The 19,146-nt window shown below is 49.0% G+C and overlaps 1 long non-coding RNA gene across 1 annotated transcript in view; it reads left to right on the top strand.

The window, feature by feature from the left end:
* Positions 1 to 682: 682 nt before the first annotated feature.
* Positions 683 to 19,146, top strand: part of LOC142577838 (uncharacterized) — a 34,344-nt gene continuing 15,880 nt past the window's right edge. Inside the window, exons 1-2 of the long non-coding RNA XR_012827075.1 lie at positions 683 to 753; positions 859 to 955. This is a non-coding gene — a long non-coding RNA (uncharacterized LOC142577838). The remainder of the gene's footprint in view (positions 754 to 858; positions 956 to 19,146) is intronic.

Genomic DNA, 19,146 nt, shown 5'->3' with positions numbered 1-19,146 from the left:
GGAAAATTGAGGTGTTATGGACTGAAACATACCACTAGTTTGTGAGTAGGAATTTTACGGAACCATGATAAACCACCTAACAGTTCTACGTAAGCAGCAAACTAATACACCACAGTAGTCCTCTCTAGGCGCTCTAACGGATGCAGTTTATAGACCTGCGACATCTATTTTTGGTGCAGAGTTACGAATTTTGCAAACTTCGTGCTTCAAGTGAAAAAAAAAAAAACCCCGATTTTCCGCGTTTTTTTAAAAAAACGAATATTAGCCCTCAGCAATATTCTGCTGCTTATAGTCGTTAGAACTTATTGTTCTATCTTAAATGCAATAACTTGCATTCGGATCCGTTGAGACGTTGCCTAGTGGCAGAATTTCAGCGTTTCACATGTATTTCAATAGGGAAATCGAAGTTGCCTCCCCTCTGGAGCGAAATCTCGTGAGCACGCGGAGCACGTGCTATGCGACAGTAACGACGTCGCTAACGCTTGTAGCGCCACACGTGTCGCCTGCTACATTTTTGGCTCAGTGGTCTTATCACTTTATGCGATTCATATTTATCCGCGATGTGGAGAATAATACATTAGGTAGTCGTAAATCGTGATTTTTAAATTTGCACAACTCTGACTCGTCCGGCTAGTGGCTGTAATTGGCGTGAAAAACTACCGAACAGCGCGCGAGCAGTCACGTTCGATTGGAAAGAAAGAAGTTGAAGCCGCAAGAATCGTGACGGGCGTGAGGAGTCGTACATTTTATAAAGTAAGAAATGTGTTTATTATTTGTTTTCGCAGTGGCACCATGCACACACAAAACAAAACGGCACCCGATACGGTTAATCCGCTCCTTTTCTTTTTTTTTTTTCAGCAAACGGAGACGACGTTTCAAGTGCCAACTTGTTATGCGCAGCAGCGGCCAGGAACAGCGCTCCGTGGTGATGCTACATCGACTCGTGCGCACGAAGGTGAGGAAATTACCGTCTTAGAACGCATGCCTCTCTCTGCCTAGCTGAGCGGGATGAACAGACGCGAAGAAAGCGGAAAAACATTGTCTTTGAAAAGTTTTTGTTTATTTGTTTGTTTACTATTACGTAGTTCGCCGTTACGTAAATAAACAAAATAAGAGATGGAAGGAGAGGAAATTAAAGCTTTTGGAGTGACACTTCGTCAGTGTTATCGTCGGTGTCGTGGCGCCGATGAATAAGAACGTTCCGGTGGCTGGCCGAGTGGGGTGGTGTCATGCAGAGAGTTTCATACTCGGATTTTTCTACGGCTTGGCATGAATTTATTAAATAAGCGCAGTGTAGATTCCAAAATACGCGTTGGATCTGCATAAATTCTCTCTCTCCTCTCCCGGAATCGGCACGCGCATCACGCGAGGGGAGACACGCGAGTGGCGCCCAAATCTGTATACGGTGTACATCACCGCACTTGTTGACACTGGCGCAGACTTCTCGATTATGCGGCAAGAGCTGGCCGACCGAATTAGGAAAGTGAAGACGCCGAAGACAGGGCCCCACATCAGAAGTGCCGGGGGTCAGCTAATGACACCAACGGGCACATGCACCGCCAGAATCCACATCGGCGGTGGATTCCAGCTTCTTTGCCACTTTCGTCATTCTCCCCGACTGCTGCAAAGGCCTCATCTTGGAGGTTGATTTTCTGCGAGATCACGGCGCAGTTATAAACATTCCGGAACGTATAGTGACATTTTCTTCCAGCCCATACGGCGAGACGATGAATGACGGGCAACATGAGCGTTTGCGAATCGCCGACGATGTGACCATTCAGCCGCGATCCTGCCGCCTTGTATCGGTATCATGCACGAAGTCCTACCACGGGGATGAGATCGCGGAGCAAATCGTTGCACTATTGCTCACGCAGGGCGTTTCCATTGCTAGAGGCGTACTCGACATGACTCATGGGCATGCAGACGTGCTCCTCACGAACTTCAGCAACGAACGCCGTCACATCCAGAAGGTTACCGCAATTTCGTACTGCGACATCGCCCAAGTTAGATTGTTTCGCTCTACAAGCAACGACCGACCCGCCCTCGACTCCTCTGTCTGTCGACGTCAGCTTCACCCTGTCGCCTTCCGAGCGGCAGCGCCTATTGGAGCTGATACACCAGTTCGAAGATTGCTTTTCGACTGTGTCAAAGGTCGCACAAATACCAATGACCAAGCACCGTATCATCACGGATGATACTACGCGGCCGATTCGACAATATCCCTACCGTGTAGCTCCAAGGAACGCGAAGAGATTCAAAAGCAAGTGGAGAAGATGCTCCAGGGTGGTGTAATACAGCCTTCGAAAAGTCAATGGGCGTCACCCGTGGTCTTAGTCAAAAAGAAAGACGGCAGTTTGCGATTTTGCATCGATTACCGCAGGTTAAACCAGGTCACGAAGAAAGACGTCTATCCGCTGCCACGCATCGACGATTCGCTGGACAGGCTGCGGCATGCACGTTATTTTTCATCAATGGAACTAAGAAGCGGGTATTGGCAGATCGATGTCGATGAGAGAGATCGTGAGAAAACTGCCTTGGTGACCCCCGACGGCCTTTACGAATTTAAGGTCCCTCCTTTCGGTTTGTGCTCAGCGCCTACCATTTCTCAGCGTCTAATGGACACCGTACCTTCAGGTGTGAACTGGCAAACATGCTTGGTCTATCTAGACGACGTCATAGTGTTCTCAGCTACATTTGAGGAGCACCTAAGCCGTTTACTCACTGTTCTCCAAGCCATACGCTCGGCTGGCCTGACGTTAAAGCCCGATAAATGTCATTTTGGTTTCAGTGAATTGTGCTTCATCGGTCACGTCGTCAGTCACGAGGGTGTACGACCTGATCCAGCCAAAATATACGCTGTGGCAAAGCACCCCACACCATCCGACAAGAAGGCAGTGAGGCGCTTCTTGGGGCCGTGCGCCTATTACCGACACTTTACTGCGAATTTTCCATGTACTGCTGCGCCGCTAACACGCCTGACACGAGACGATATTCCCTTTCTGTGGGGGGAAAATGAGCAAGTAGCACTTAGCGAACTACGCCAACGCCTGCAAACGCCTCCTGTTCTTGCGCACTTCGACCAAGATGCCCCTACAGCACTTCACACTGATGCGAGCAATGTTGGTCTGGGTGCCGTACTGGTACAGTGGCAATACTGCTCCGAAAAAGTAATCGCCTACGCTAACCGAACTCTCTCGTACGGAGGAAAACTACTCAACTACCGAGAAGGAATGCCTCCCCGTGGTGTGGGCGGTTAACAAATTTCGCCCGTATTTGTACGGCCGTTCATTCAAGGTTTTCAGCGATCATCATTCTCTTTGTTGGCTGACTAACTTAAAAGACCCATCTGGCCGTCTGGCGTGCTGGAGTCTTAGGCTTCAGGAGTTCGACATGACCATCATTTACAAATCAGGAAAGAGGCACACCAACGCCGACCGCCTCTCGTGGTCACCCGTCGAGTCCGCAGGTAACGATGACGTGGACGTGGACACTGCATTTTCGGGCGTCGTCGACGCCGTCACTACTTCACAGGAGCAGCGCCACGACCCAGAGCTGCTCCCACTCACTAATTTCTTGGAAGGCCGAAGTAAAGACGTTCCGCGACTCTATGCCAGGGAACTGCCGCCATTTTGTCTCCGGAACGATGTTCTATATAAGAACTTTTCTGCCAGTGGCAGCACGCACCTGCTTGTCGTACCGGCATCACTTCGAAAAGCACTAAAAGCATGCCACGATGAAACCATCGCAGGTCATCTAGGCTACACGAGAACATTGTCCCGACTCGAAAGGAAGTACTACTGGCCGAAGCTACCCGCTGCTGTAAAACGTCACGTACAGACATGTCCGGACTGCCAAATACGCAAAGTGCCTCCCGGTAAGCCCGCAGGTCTCTTACATCCGGTTGCGGTACCAGGCCAGCCATTCGCCCAAGTTCGAGCCCATTTCCAACTTCTACAGCCGGCAACAGATGGATCATTGTTGCCACCGATTACCTGACACGCTACGCGGAGACGAAAGCTGCACAGCGGGGCACAACAGCCGAAGCAGCTAATTTTTTCATTGAAAAAAACATCGTCCTTATAGGCATGGCGCTCCAAAAGTAGTCACCACAGACAGGGGAACTGCCTTCACTGCCGAGCTTCTTGACTCGCTTCTCAGACTCAGTGGGACAAGCCACCGGAAAACAACCGCTTATCATCCCCAGACGAACGGTCTAACCGAGCGTCTTAATAAGACCCTCGCAGATATGCTATGCATCTATGTCGACATAGAGCATAACTGGGATCAGATTTTGCCCTACGTAGCATTCGCCTGCAATACCGCTCGACAGGAAACTACTGGAATGACACCGTTCAGCTTGGTCCATGGTCGCGAAGCCACAACAATGCTGGATATGCCATGTTGCCGCACGAGTTTGATGACCTGCCTACAGACGTTGACGAATTTACTCAGCGCGCCGAAGCCAGACAGCTTGCCCGCGTATGTATCTGCATTAAGCAAGACCAAGCTGCAAAACGGTACCATCTTCAACACAGGTCCGGTTTATATACACCCCCGGCGACAAAGTATGGGTCTGGACACCCATACGCCGTTGTGGGCTCTCCGAAACTGCTACGACAGTACTTTGGGCCGTACAGAGTGATCCGCCACCTGAGCGACGTGAATTACGAGGCCGTTCCTGACAGTGACAATAGCTCCAGTCGCCGCAAGCACTTCCCCGAAGTGGTGCATGTGGTACGGATGAAGCCGTACCTTTCGACCTAACTATTGATTTTTTTTGTTCCCGCTTTGTGTGTGTGTGTGTGTGTGTGTGTGTGTGTGTGTGTGTGTGTGTGTGTGTGTGTGTGTGTGTGTGTGTGTGTGTGTGTGTGTGTGTGTGTGTGTGTGTGTGTGTGTGTGTGTGTGTGTGTGTGTGTGTGTGTGTGTGTGTGTGTGTGTGTGTGTGTGTGTGTGTGTGTGTGTGTGTGTGTGTGTGTGTGTGACTCTGTCCTGTTGTACTCTGTCCCATTGTCCCGTTTAATTTGCGCATCGGGACGATGCTTCCTCCGGAGGGACGCAAATGCCGCGCCAGTACACTGATGAAGAGGTCAACGCGTGTAGGCATGAGCGTTTTTGTCAAGGCGCAGTGAAGAAGTCGCAGTTGCGCTCGGTATTAAAAAGGCGACCCACCACTGTGCCTCCTGAATAACGCTCTACGACCCCTGTTTCTGACGCTGCGACAATATTAAGGATTGGAATGAATGTGCGTGACCAAGTCCACGGGCTGCTGCTACATAACGACTGCCCGTGTTGCCGGCCTTTCGCGATGCACCTTTATGGCGGAGAAAAAAAAAACACTCATCCGCCAGCGTTGTATCGCTAAACTCGAAAGAAAGGACTTCAACCCCAGAACGTCGGCAAGAGTGAGTTTTGGTCGCTACACAGTGACAAAGGGGGCAGCGCCGCTTCCCGGCATAGTTTCTCGCACATTGTCTCGACACATCCACCCCAACTCACACGCAACCTTACGCCCAATCTATCGCCAACGTATACAGAATAAGTGAATGGGCGCACGTGAATAAATGCGCCGAAACATGGGTGACGGCGACTACACCGACGACGCACAAATGCTCAAAGCTACATGTACATTTTGTGACAGTGCATAGTAAGCGAGTGGCTAACACTAATACGTCTTTGCCACAAGCTATTGCAAAGTACATAATGTCTACATTCCAAGCCTCGTGCGCAGCAAGAACAAATCTATTGCAACTGAGCACACCTGAGAGCTATTATGCAGAAAATATATAATCAGATAATGATCGACCACACCGAGGAACCTTACAGTCAGAAAATATGACGTGCCGCTGCTCCAGTCATTTCCAAATAGAAAACCAATGACAATGACCCTGATTTAACTCATAAGCGGAAAGTTTGGGCAGCTTGTAATATATATATATATATATATAACCTATACAGCTTTTAGTAAAAGCTCCGTGTATGCTGCTCGCACCATCCGGACAAGGCGTAATGATCTACGAACTCGCTTACATGTCCCCTGAAGCTGTGGCCACAAGTTCGTGTCGTCCATCCAGTCACCACCTACGATATCCGCCGAAACGGAGGTTTGCTGAGCCGCACCGGCGTCATGCACATCCGATGTAAACGCGGCTGCAAGCAATGGAAGCATACTACATGATCAAACATGGCAGCACCCACAGGGTCGCCGTGAAAACGGTCTATAGATGATGGTTTCGTGTGCGCTGCGTTCTCGCGTGCCTAGTTCGCGTTAAAGCGAGGCAGCACGAAGGGTGTTACGTTCGACCTGCGGGGGCTGGCGATCTTCGGGGAAGCAACCGTCGAAACCTGCGCGGCCCGCTGCGGCGACTCGCTTTGTGAGGACGACAATGCGCCGCGTCCTCAGCCGAACGGCGCCGGGATGTCTAGAGGCAGTCGGCGGACCAAGTAGTGTTAATGTATTCGCCGTCACCGTCATGGTTCGTTTGAAGCGGGGGAACTCCTGGAAGATGTTTTGCGGCGCCGTCTCACGGCCCTTAGAAGTCGTCAGTCAATGGACAGACGCGGCAGCTACTGTCTGCGGGGTCAACTCGGAGATCAAGAGGCGCCTGCTCAGGGCAAGACCCGTGTCTGCGAAAACCCTCTCACCTTGGTGTGGTCAGTGAAATCTGTGCGGAAGTGAGTGTGTAAACCCTCCCCCTCAAAGGCGGGTCGGCTACGATGACTTTCGACGCTCCGAATCGGCCGAAGGTTGTACGGGCCTTTCCCCTCACCTACGGATCTAGGGAGGACAGTGTTTATAAGCAGCCGTTGTCGGCTCTTCAGTGTGCATTCTCTTTCAGTCATGCTAGACTGATGAACTGTAACGTCCTCATGCAGATACCGTAAATAAATCCCATATTCCTCGTCCTCGATAATAACAAGTCCTTCCCTTCAACAACGTCCTCAGCGTGGATGAGTTGGACGACGGCATGAACCAGCTACCATCTATTTCATGCCCGACCCCAATCCTTACAACTGGCTGACAGCGGTGAGACGGACTTTGCGACGTGGTGCTGTCTGCGGTGAGTGCTTGGTTCTTGCTTAGACTCTCTAGGCTTCATTTTGTGGTTGTTCTGTTTAGAACAGTAGGGAAGCTGGATTGTTGTTAGCTAGGTTGTTTACCTAGGTGTGTTTAGCAAGCAGGACCAAGGCAGTAAAGCAGCAATCATGGAGTTTAGGACACTGCTGAGACGAATTGTTGATTGTTGGTGAGGAACTGGGCCTGGAGGTATGCAAGGAAATGCTAAAATCGGAATTACTGCAGCTGATTTCCGAACAGGCCAGTGAGGAGGACATTGAAATTGGATTAGAACTTCTTAGGAAAAGAGAGAAACGGGACAGAGAGAGAGAGAGAAGAGAGAGAGAGAGAGATTCTTGTTTGGGAAGTAGGAACATGGGGTAAAGTGCAGCGCAGTAACTGTCTCTCAGATGAGGGCACCTCAACCGCTAGAGAGAGAGAGAGAGAAGAACGGGACTGAGAGGAATGCGAAAAAGATCGCGAGTTAAGAAAACTGCAACTTGAACTTGAAAGCAAACGTTTGGAGTTGTCTCAATGAAGTGAAGGGGCTCTGGGACGATCAAGTGAGGCAGAATTATACCGCATGGACAGGCTGTTAAAGCCATTTGAGGTCGGGAACAACATAGGCTTGTTCCTAGGAAATTTTGAAAGGACTTGCGAGAAGATGAACTTCGGTCCGAGTACATGGCCACAGCGGTTGCTGTCTATGTTGCCGTGTGAGGCTGCGGAAGTAATCGCCAGACTCAGTATACAAGATGCATATGATTATGCAAAGGTTAATCCCATATGTCACCCACCACAAATACCTCGGCGTTGTCATTGACCGCGGTGTTTCATGGTCGAAACATGTGGCAATGTTAAAGAAAAAATTAACTGGGCTTGCTCAAGTTTTTCGCTTTCTGGCCAGTATGAAGTGGGGTCCATCTGAGCATTCGCTACTCCGGCTGTACCAGGCTCTCTACGTCGGATACATTCGGTATAGCCTGCCAGTTTTATCAAGTATGAGCCCGGCATGTTTGCGTACGCTGGAAAGTGCCCAGGCACAGATGCTGAAAACATGTCTCGGTGTTCCACGTTGCACCTCAACCTACGGAACAATTGAGGAGGCTCGCGTCACCCCTTTACCTGTCTATCTACGATGCGAACCTCTTCGAGTATTCCTGCGACTGCAGTGCCGCCATGGACGCCATCCCTTATCGACACTACCCGATATACGGCCAGACTCCACTTTTTCAAGAGCCGTTAAATGCCAAGAATCTGCCATAACAGCATACTTTGCCCCGGCTGACCTTCCACGTATGCCCCCATGGGTAATGTCCAAGATACCGGTAGGTATATCTATTCCCGGGATTCCTAAAAAATCGCGAATACCTACCGTCGGCCTCAGACATTTAACACTTGAATATATGTCGAAAGAATATGACTCCTCGGTGAGCGTGTATACAGACGGATCGGTCTCGTCGTATGCGTCTGGTGCGGCTTTCGTCGTGCCTACGCATCAAGTCATTCGACGGTTTCGTCTGCATAACAAGACAACTAACTACAACATCTACGGAACTAGTGGCAATCATAGAGGCCGTTCAATATATTTCGCGACAGCCTCCTCAAATATGGACAGTCTTCAGTGACGCAAAATCGGCTCTTCAACTACTTAGAGTGGTGATGAAAGAAAGCGATTACAGAGTGTTGGCTCTTCAAACTGCCGAGCCTACACTTTAGCGCAAGAAAACGGCCACCACATCACATTTCAGTGGATTCCCAGTCACTGTGGTTTACAGGGCAACGAACTGGCTGACGCCGAAGCGAAAAAAGCACTCGAAGAACGCTAGTCACTGCTTTCAATTCCTTTTTCAAGACCGGACGCGAACTGTCTCCTCTCCAGTGTCATGCGAAAACTTACAGCAAAGCACTGGGACAATCCGGATAATCTCCACAGACGACTCCAGAGATTGGACCCTACTATGAATTTTAGGCTACCACAGAAAATTCAACGCAGCTGTGCCCGTCTTCTGCACAGACTAAGGCTGGGGGTAGCGTTTACGCGCGGATACGTGCAGCTCATGCGACGCAACGAGTCTCCACACTGTGAGGTGTGCAATGTGACTGAGACTATAGTTCATGTGCTTTGTGACTGCCCTAAGTACGTGGAAGAGCGTGAAAGGTTGGACAACGACCTTACGCGTCTCGACAGCGCATCGTTGTCGGAGGACATTATTTTAGGCCCTTGGCCAGATGCTCAATCGAGTTTCAAGGCCATCCAGGCATTACTGAACTTTTTAAAAATTACGGGCCTGGATTGCAGACTTTGAGCATGCCAAATTGCTTGCCATATGTTCTACATCTTCCTTCTATCATCATCGTCACCCATCATGCACCTCTTTCTTTCCCTCTTCCCATTCCCCCAATGCCGAGTAGCTGGCTAGAGGAATATAGCTCAGGATGACCTTTCGGCATTTCGTATAATTAAACTTCACTCTCTCTCTATGCAAAGGTTAAGGCTAGTCTTTTGAAGAAATGCCGCCTTTCAGCCGAAGCTTTTCGGCAAAGGTTTAGAAGCACGGGCAAGAAGGATAGCGAGGGGTATCCGGAGTTTGCATACAACTTAAAGGCAAACCTAGTCGAGTGGTTGAAAAGCGCGGAAGTGCACGAGAGCAGAGACATGATTATTGAATGCATGTGTCTAGAGCAGTTCTACAGAAGCATCCCACAATCTGTGAAGCTGTGGGTGCAAGGCAGAGGAAATGTAAACACTGTGGAAAGGGCGACTGAATTAACCGAAGAATACGCAATGCGTAGAAAGCTGAACGCCGAGGACGGAAATTGGAACGGTCGAAATGGACCGCGGAAACTATTTCCGTTCAAAAAGGGTTCGCAGACTAGACGACCGGAGCTTGTAGACGTGGAGGAAAAGCACTCAGAAAAGAGCGAGAAGTCCAACGGGGAAACAGTACAAAAAGAGCAGAAAAGAAAATTCGAATCTTTTAGAACGATCCGCTGCTATAAGTGCCACAAACTCGGACATATCGCTGTAAGCTGCGTAAAGCCTAGCGTAGTTTTCTACACGAGACGTTCATTTTAGGGATCGCCAGTCGTTGGTGCGCAGGCGCGAGTAAGAGCGGGCGCGAGAGTGAAAATCTGGGGGCTTTTGCTCCTTGAATGTATGACCCTGCCTAGGTACTACGAAGGAAGTTTCTTAGCGCGTGTTGTAGGCGTGTGTCCTTAGGCGTGCCGGCATTGCCGAGCGGAGTCAAGTTTGTTTAACCTCGGACGCTGGCTGCCGGCGCGATAAAGTAGGTGAAGCAGCGGGCTAAGTCGTGGCGGATCGTAGCTTTCTCGCGCGTTACCGCAATGTACCTTGTAAATAACATCACAGATGTTTCTGTGGGAGCAGTAACGACCGTAGTGGAGCCCGGGCTGCATATATTGAAAATCTAGCAACCGTGGTTGAACGCAAGTGGAAGGCCGCCGGTGACGATGACTGACCCAGTACCAGTGCGGCAGGCGCGAGAAATTCTGTCCGACGTACCTTCAGACGCAAAGTTCTGACTGGTGTTGCAGAAGTTGCGGGGCGTGGTAGTGTTGAACTTAGCGTGACAAGTTGGCGGCTGGACGTAATTATATTTATTCAATCGTGTTTTTCACTAATTGCAACAACGTGTCAACAACGTGTCAAGTCTGCAGTGAAGCCCCACCCACGCCCTCATAACCGCCAGCCACTGTTCCTTCGCGAGGCTCCAAATAATTCGTACTTCAAACTTTTCCTGTTACCCAAATAAGGTGGTAACCACAAACATACAATTATTAGTGCGTAATTTTATTCCTTTTGCCTCTCCTATTATAGTGGAATGGCCAAAGCCTAATTCTTTATTGAACAGAAATAACATGCTTGCTTTGCTGCAACTATTTATTGTCAAGTTTCACTTCAGTTCGCACTGAAGTTTCATGAGTAAAACGGGTACAGAAGTGAAATGAATGGCACCGCAGACTTTTGAAGAGGGAAATGCTCAGACTCCATACACTTTGTCCATACCTGTTGCCCACCTCATTGCGTCCACAGATGAAAAGACTCTTCAAGAACAGCAGACGCTCTGGAGGGGTCAAGTACGACGCCATTTTGAAAAGGCCGCATGACGCCGATTTTGTTTGAGTGTGATTGGCTGGCGAAGTAACACAACTCCGCGCAGGTTGTGTGCCTTGGTTGCCAAAACTGCTATTTTTTAATTTGTATTCTGCTAAAGTAATCTTTATTTTACACTTTGGGATTTTTGTGCTTGGCAGTGTTCTTCCTGCGCAAATCTATTTGGTGTAGTTTCTTGTTTGCCAAGTAGAGAAGAGGTGTATCGCACAGGCGTACCTGTAAAATACACCTTATTTCATTTCAGTTTTGTGAGTTTACGCGTTTTTATAGCGAATAGTGGATGTTATTCACATTTGTACTAGTAAAAGTACCCCTCCCCTCTCATTTCCATATAAGTTATCTTTGGTTGCTCCCCCCCCCCCCCTCATAAGAAATCCTGGGTACGTGCCTGCTCCAAGAGTACAACTTCTCCGTTAGATATAAGAAGGGAAAGTTGCATAGCAATGCGGATGGTTTGAGTAGGCTAATTTGAATTCTGCATTTAGGGATTCCGCCTAAATTTTGGGGTTGTTATTGTTAATTTTGTTAAGCCAAGAAGATCCCTTCTCATTTAGCAGAACTCCCTCCATGATTGCTCAATTTGTCAGCACAAAATTCCTGCAAAAATTGGCGTAGCAAAATGCAGCATTTGTTGTTTCTGCACTTATGTTTTCTTTGAAGCCTAGTGGGTCTAAAGTGAGATCCAAGACACGTCATCTCGGCGCAGAGCCGTGTTGTCGGGTTCGCTTTGCAGTTGCCTGTCCTTTGCAGTTTCCTGGTGACAGCGGTCGGCGAGTCAAAGCGCATTCATTGTTTTCTAGAGAAATGATGCAGTAATATTATGCCCAACATAGTTTTCAATGATACAACAGATGAGGAAGCTCAAAATTCCAAAGAGGCGTATTTTAACCGAAAATCGGCGATTTCTAGCACCGTGATCTTACTGAAAGATAATGGTTCATGATACATATTTCGATAATTATAACATCGGGGAACGAACTGCACGCTCTGGCACCATGTCGAAAATATGTCAGCAAGCACGCTTTGGCATGGAAAATGTTTTGCGAGACACACTCTTTACTCGAAATCGACAATGACTTACGCATGGTACGTTAATGTCAATTGCCCCTGTGGGACTTCAGCGTTTTCACATCTCTATCATATCCTAGTTCGTTGTCCCCTGATCAACAAGTACACGTCTACTGCCTGGGTGACCCCGATACAAATATGCCATACTGTACCGTTTCTGGCTCAGGTTCGCCGTGATTGACGGTCCTCTACATAACAGGTTTTGATAACACTGCCTGGATAGATAGATCGTGTACGCGGCTTACACAGTTTGTGCTGCTCTTTCCCGTTCTCTCGTGCAGGTTAGCCAACCAGCGACGCGATCGTATATCGTTGTTCGAAATGCACATTGTTTGCATTCAGTGTCGCCTCACGCAAGTGGCCTATGCCGCGCCGAGTCGTCAGCCGCCGGGCGCGGCTGACGACTCGGCGCACGGAAGATTAAGTGATATTTTGCCATGATATTGCTACACACGTGTGATATTTGATTGTTTGAACGAGGCGCGTGGGCGCCATCACTCGAGAAAAGAGGAGGAAGAACGAACTGGGCTTGCGCTGCGAGTCTAACCAGTCAGCGCTGCAACCGCTGTTATAAATATAACCTTGAAATAGTTGCTCGTCTTACTGACTCGTCCTTCGTGTAACATTGTGGTGGAGGGTGCCGTTCCCCGTCCTTGCCACGGAGCTCTGCAGCAGCCGCACCGTCCCGCTTTCCGCCATGGCTCGCAGTGACGACACCTCGTCTCCTTCTACTCCTGCGACCCCGATAACAATGTACGTTACGGTTACAAATCCCCGCGATCCTGGCATATTCTCCGGCCAAGATAATGTCAACGTTGCGGACTGGCTCAACCTGTATGAGCATGTTGGCCAAAACAACCGCTGGGACCCTACCATTATGCTAGCCAATGTCCTATTCTACTTGGGCGGAACTCCTCATGTCTGGTTCCGGACACATGAGGACGAGATCTCTAGCTGGGATGCTTTCAAGGAGAAGCTCGTTGACCTCTTTGGAAATCCCACCGATTGGCAGCTGGCTGCTAGAAAAGAGCTTGCTACCCGAGTTCAGTCTTCTACTGAATCGTACGTCTCGTACATACAAGACGTGCTCGCTCTTTGCCGGAAAGTCGACGAGAAAATGGCCGAGGTTTACAAAGTCGGCCACATACTTAAAGGGATCGCGGACAATGCCTTCAACTTGTTGGTCTTCAACAATGTGTCCACCATCGACGCCATTGTCAAGGAATGCCATCGCTTTGAGCTCGCCAAAAGCTGCCATGTCATTCCAGTTCTCCTGGCTCCCTAAACAAAGCTGCGACGTCGTCTTGCGCTGACCTTACCGCTTCACCACCAAATGAGCACGCCACACGTATTGTTCGCTGTGAACTCGAGGCTACAAGTCCTGCGCTGTTCCATTCACGCCCACTTTAACCCACCATTGCCCAACCAACCCCAGCGATCTCCCTCATTCAGGCAGTTGTACGGCAAGAATTTGCAAACTTAAGTTTTCCTGCTGCCTGCTCCGTCTCCCGACCTGACGCCGGACCGGTGCCGACTGCTCCGCCTCACGGTGATCTGTATCCCCCCCCCCCCCCCCCTATATACCGCAACCCTGTCGAGTGGAGAACGCCAACTTCGACGCTCATTGCAATGGACGACCCTGATGACACATTAGCTCGCGATGCTGGGCTCGACTTCAGCGATTTAGGCACTGATGAACGTGATCTGCTGCTGAGGGCTCGCGCTGCCGGCGTCGTTGCGTACTACTACGATGATAACTGTATGTCATGGCTGTACATATTCGCACATTTGTAGCTTTTCCTTCGTGAAAACCAAATGCCGCACCCCCCCCCCCCTTTGTCTTCAACCTGCAGTTGTTCTTTAGCTTCGGAGAATGCAGGCAAGACCGACGGAACAGCGCTATGGGAAAGCATTGCTTTGAAAGGCACTCTACACTACTTCAGTAAGTCGGCGTTGAACTCGTAATCCTCTGGATGAAAGGGCAGCAAGCACGCTATGCGATTTTTCGGCTCTTTGCCAACACGATGTGGCAGAGGTACGGCACTTAACCACTTCGAATGGAGAGATTCACTCAAAGGTACACAATGATAAGTAACGTTGGATTCGTCGCTGTAACTGTCCTTGGCCAAGTTTCGCGGACCGTTCGCGCATCCCAGGACAATGCATGGACGTGGCATTCTTGCTGCTTGTTGCAAATGCAAGTTTCGCGAGCCAGCAGAACCAGCGCAGCACAATGCGATAACGAAACAACTGAAACTCCAAAGCGCGTACAACGCAGAGTCGAGCACGCAGAGTTGAGCAAAAACGAAACCTTTCGACCACTCATACTACTGAACGGTAACATCAAAATGTTTTTTCTTAGAATCGAACAGAAGTAGACAAGTAGCATTTTATTCCGTTTTATAACCTAACGAAATTATCTTTTTAATACGAGTAGTTGAGTACTAGTGACATAAATTATGAGGAGTGCCTTCGTCACCGGGCTAGTACCGGAATGTCGCTGGGGGGTCTCAAATTGTGTCATGCATTTACCTCAATTTCTCGGTTACTAAAGCTCTGTTCGCGATTATATTTGCGCCTTAGACGTTCTAGAGCATTGCTTTTATCATTTTAACTTGACTTCATAGTAACCTTTAGTGTCCCTTTAAAGGGACACTAAAGGTTACTATTAAGTCAACGTGGACTGTTGAAATACCATCACAGAAACCTCGAAACGCTTGTTTCGTGCCAAGGAGAGACTTATTTTAAGAGAAAATGCGTTCTGAAGCGTCCGCGTACCTCTAGCGCAGTTCAAATCGCCCGCCCTCCGATCGAGGAGTACTGACATCATGGTCTCATAGTGACGTTGCGCCATCGGTGAGTAGAACGGCGTCCGCAGACGGCGCTACGGCTTTTCTGCGCAAAACGCGAACGCGCGGCCAGAAACAGAGCCAAGACAGAGCCGACAGCAGAGCGAAAGCGGGAGTATGGTGGCTAGCGGAAGGAGAAACGAATTACGTCCCACATTACGTCCCACGGCACACGGAGAGTCCGTTTTCGTTAAACTATAGGCTGCGGCGAGCTCGCAGCGTGGTCGGCGTGGTCTATGAGAAGCGACGAGCCTTTTCACACTCGCAACAGGGCATAAAAATGTGCGAATCGACGCAAAACTCGGTCTAGAAACGTGCTTCGCCACAGCCAGGGCTCAATACGACCCAAGCTGGCACGACCCAGATGTCGTTTCCCGCACCGCCACCAGGCGCCGCTACTATACCTCAAACTCCTACGCAAGACGCCCATAAGCTGGTACTTCATTCTATGACGCTAACTTCGACGCTCGTCGCAATGGACCCTGACACCGACAGATTGGCTCGCGATGGTGGGTTCAATTTCAGCGATTTAAGCACCGACGAGCGCGACCTGCTGCTGAGGGCTCGCACTGCCGGCGTCGTTGCGTACTACGACGGCGGCCTCGACACCGGCTCTCCGGAGCGGGAAAGCAACGAGGGCTTCCCACGACATCACATGGACGTGGCATTCTCGCTGCTTGTTCCAAATGAAAGTTTCGCGAGCCAGCAGAACCCTCACAGCACGACGCGATAACGAAACTACTGAAATTCCAAAGCGTGCGCGGCGCAGAGTCGAGCGCGCAGAGTCGAGCGAAAACGAAACCTTTCAAACATCCATATTACTGAAGGGTAACGTCAAAATGTTATTTTTTCTTAGAATCGAATAGACGTAGACAAATAACATTTTTTTCCGTCTTATAATCGAATGAAATGATATTTTTAATACGAGTAGTTGAGTATTAGTAACACAAATTATGAGGAGTCCTTTCGTCATCGGGCTAGTACCGGAATGTCGCTGGGGGGTCTCAAATCGTGTCATGCATTTACCTCAATTTCTCGGTTACTAAAGCTCTGTTCACGATTATATTGACGCCTTAGACGTTCTAGAACATTGCTCTACTACTTTAACGTGAGTTTCTGGTAACCTTTAGTGTCCCTTTAAGCATCGGCTAAACACTGGTGATGCTGTTCCCATTCACCGCCGGCCATATCGCATGTCCACGGCAGAATGGCAAGTTATTCAGCACGAAGTAAACAAGATGCTCGCCAGAGGCATTGTTGAGCCCTCGTCAAGTCCTTGGGTGTCACCGGTTGTGCTCGTAAAAAAGAAAGATGGCATGTGGAGTTTCTGCATTGATTACCGCAACCTAAGCCGAATTACTAAAAAGGATGTTTACCCTTTACGTTTACGTTTACCCTTTACCACGAATCGACGACACTCTTGATTGTCTTCACGGTGCCAAATACTTTTCGTCCATCGACCTTCGATCTGGTTATTGGCATATTTCCGTCGATGAGCAAGACCAAGAAAAAGACCGCTTTTGTCACTCCAGATGGCCTCTACCAATTCAGGGTTATGCTGTTCGGCTTATGCAATTACCCCGCCACATTCAAACGGATGATCGACTCTCTGCTTCAAGGTTTCAAATGGTCAATTTCCCTTTGTTACCTCGAGGACGTCCTTGTGTTTTCGCCTACATTTGAGACACACCTTGAGAGCGTTACAGCTATCCTTGACGTCTTCCGCAAGGCTGGGCTCCAATAAACTAATCGAAGTGCCACTTCGGGCGCCAACAAATTACAGTGCTAGGCCATCTAGTCGATATTTCTGGAGTACAACCCGACCTGAAGAAGGTTTGAGCAGTAACGGCTTTTCCTATACCTCAGTCTGTCAAAGACGTCCGGAGTTTTGTGGGGCTCTGTTCTTATTTCCGATGGTTCATGAAAGATTTCGCAGCAATCGCTCAACCACTCAGTGAAATTCTGAAGAAAGACGTGCCTTTTACGTGGGGTTCCCCTCAGGTTGCCACATTTTCACGCCTTATCACGATCCTCACCAATCTACCGGTCTTGGCCCACTTTGACCCAACCGCACTTACAGAGGTCCGAACCAATGCCAGTGGTTATGGGATCGGCGCCGAATTATCGCAATGCCAACACGGACAGGACCACGTTATAGCCTACGCTAGCCGGCTCCTGACACCTTCAGAGCACAACTATTCGATTGCCGAGCGCGAATGTATTGCTCTGGGCTGTTTCAAACTTCTGCCCATACTTATATGGCAAGCCCTTCTCAATAATCACAGACCATCAAGCGCTCTGTTGGCTTTCGTGGCTCAAGGATCCTACTGGCCGGCTCGGTCGTTGGGCCCTCCGGCTACAAGAATATCCTTACACAGTGACTTACAAGTCGGGACGGTCAATACCAGGATGCAGAGTGCCTCTCTCACTACCCAGTCGAAGATGTGACCTCTATGTCTGATAGTGACACCAATGCCTGTGTTCTGTTTTTCCACTGCTCCATGTCGCCGACGAGCAGCGCCGTGACTCATCCTTGCGTATCATCATTGACCGCCTGGAATAGTCACTTATTTACACTCAGGCACGTACCCAGGATTTTTTTTTCGGAAGGGGGGGGGGGCAACCCAAGGTAACTTTTCTATGCAAATGAGGGGGGGGAGGTACCTTTACGAGTAGAAATGTTAATAATGCCTGCCATTCGTCATAAAGACGCGTAAACCCACAAAAGAGCAATTAAATAAGGTGCATCTCACAGGTACGCCTGTGAGATATACCTTTCCTTTACTAGGCAAACAAGGAACCACATCAAATGGACTCTCGCAGGAAAGAAGCGCAGCAAGAACACTGCCAAGAACAATTAAAAAAGCGAAAGTGTAAAATAAAGATTTCCATGGAAGCATACAACTTAAAAAAAAAAAGAACAGTAGTTGGCAACCAAGGCACATGAACCACGCGGGGTTGTGTTACTCCGCCAGCCAATCACAGAAGCAAACACAATCGTCGTCATGCGGCCTTTTCAAAATTGAGTTGTACTTGATACCTCCGAAATGTCTGCTGTTCTTGAAGAGTCTTTTCATCGACGGAAGCAACGAGGTGGGCAACAGACATGGACAAAGTGTATGGAATCTGAGCATTTCACTCTTCAAGAGTCTGTCTGCCATGGTTGCTTAGTGGCTATGATGTTTGGCTGCGAAGCACAAGGTCATGCAATCGAATCCCGATCACTGCCACGGCAGCCGCATATTCAATTGGGGCTAAATGAGAAAAGGGTACTTAGATTTAGGTGTGCATTAAAGAACTCCAGGTGGTCCAAGCTTCTGGAGTCTCCCACTATGGCATGCCTCATGGTTTCTACACGTATAACTCCATAATTAATTAAATCTTCGAAAGTCTGCAGTACAGTTCCTTTCACTGCTGAGCCCGTTTTACACATGAAACTTGATTGCCAACTGAAGTACAACCTGACAATATACTGCATAGTTGCAGCAAAGCAAGTATTTTATTTCAGTTCAATAAAGAATTAGGTATTTGCCATTCCACTATTATAGGCGAGGGAGAACGTATAAAGTTACGCGCTAATAATTTTATTTTTGTGGTTACCGTGTGATTTGGGTAACAGGAAAAGTTTGAAGTACGAATTATTTGCAGCCTCGCGGAGGAACAGTGGCTGGCGGTTATGAGGGCGTGTGCGGGGCTTGACTGAAGACTTGACTTGTATCAGACTATAGCAGCGTTTTTTGAATTAGCTCTGGAAGAATTATAGAGGAATATACGTTTGCGCAACAATCACAGTTCTTTTGGATCCCTCGTTTACTGCTCTACCAAGTTAAGTGCCACAACCAACTCGTATTGTTATTTGGGAAGTTGGGTAACAATGCGTGGCCGCCAGTCCCGTACAACCGTGTAGAGCGCAGGACACTGCGGTTCTAGACGTACTGCGCCCACTGCGGAAGGTTAGAAAAACACCTACGCATAAGCAGGAGAAGTGGCTACGTCAGGCGGCTCGAATGAGAACTCCAAAAGCGTCATTCAAAACA

Source organism: Dermacentor variabilis, chromosome 1 (assembly GCF_050947875.1).
Source record: "Dermacentor variabilis isolate Ectoservices chromosome 1, ASM5094787v1, whole genome shotgun sequence".
NCBI classification, from domain to species: domain Eukaryota; kingdom Metazoa; phylum Arthropoda; class Arachnida; order Ixodida; family Ixodidae; genus Dermacentor; species Dermacentor variabilis.
The sequence above is the reverse complement of the archived record's forward strand: the minus strand, read 5'-3'. Positions and strand labels throughout refer to the sequence as shown.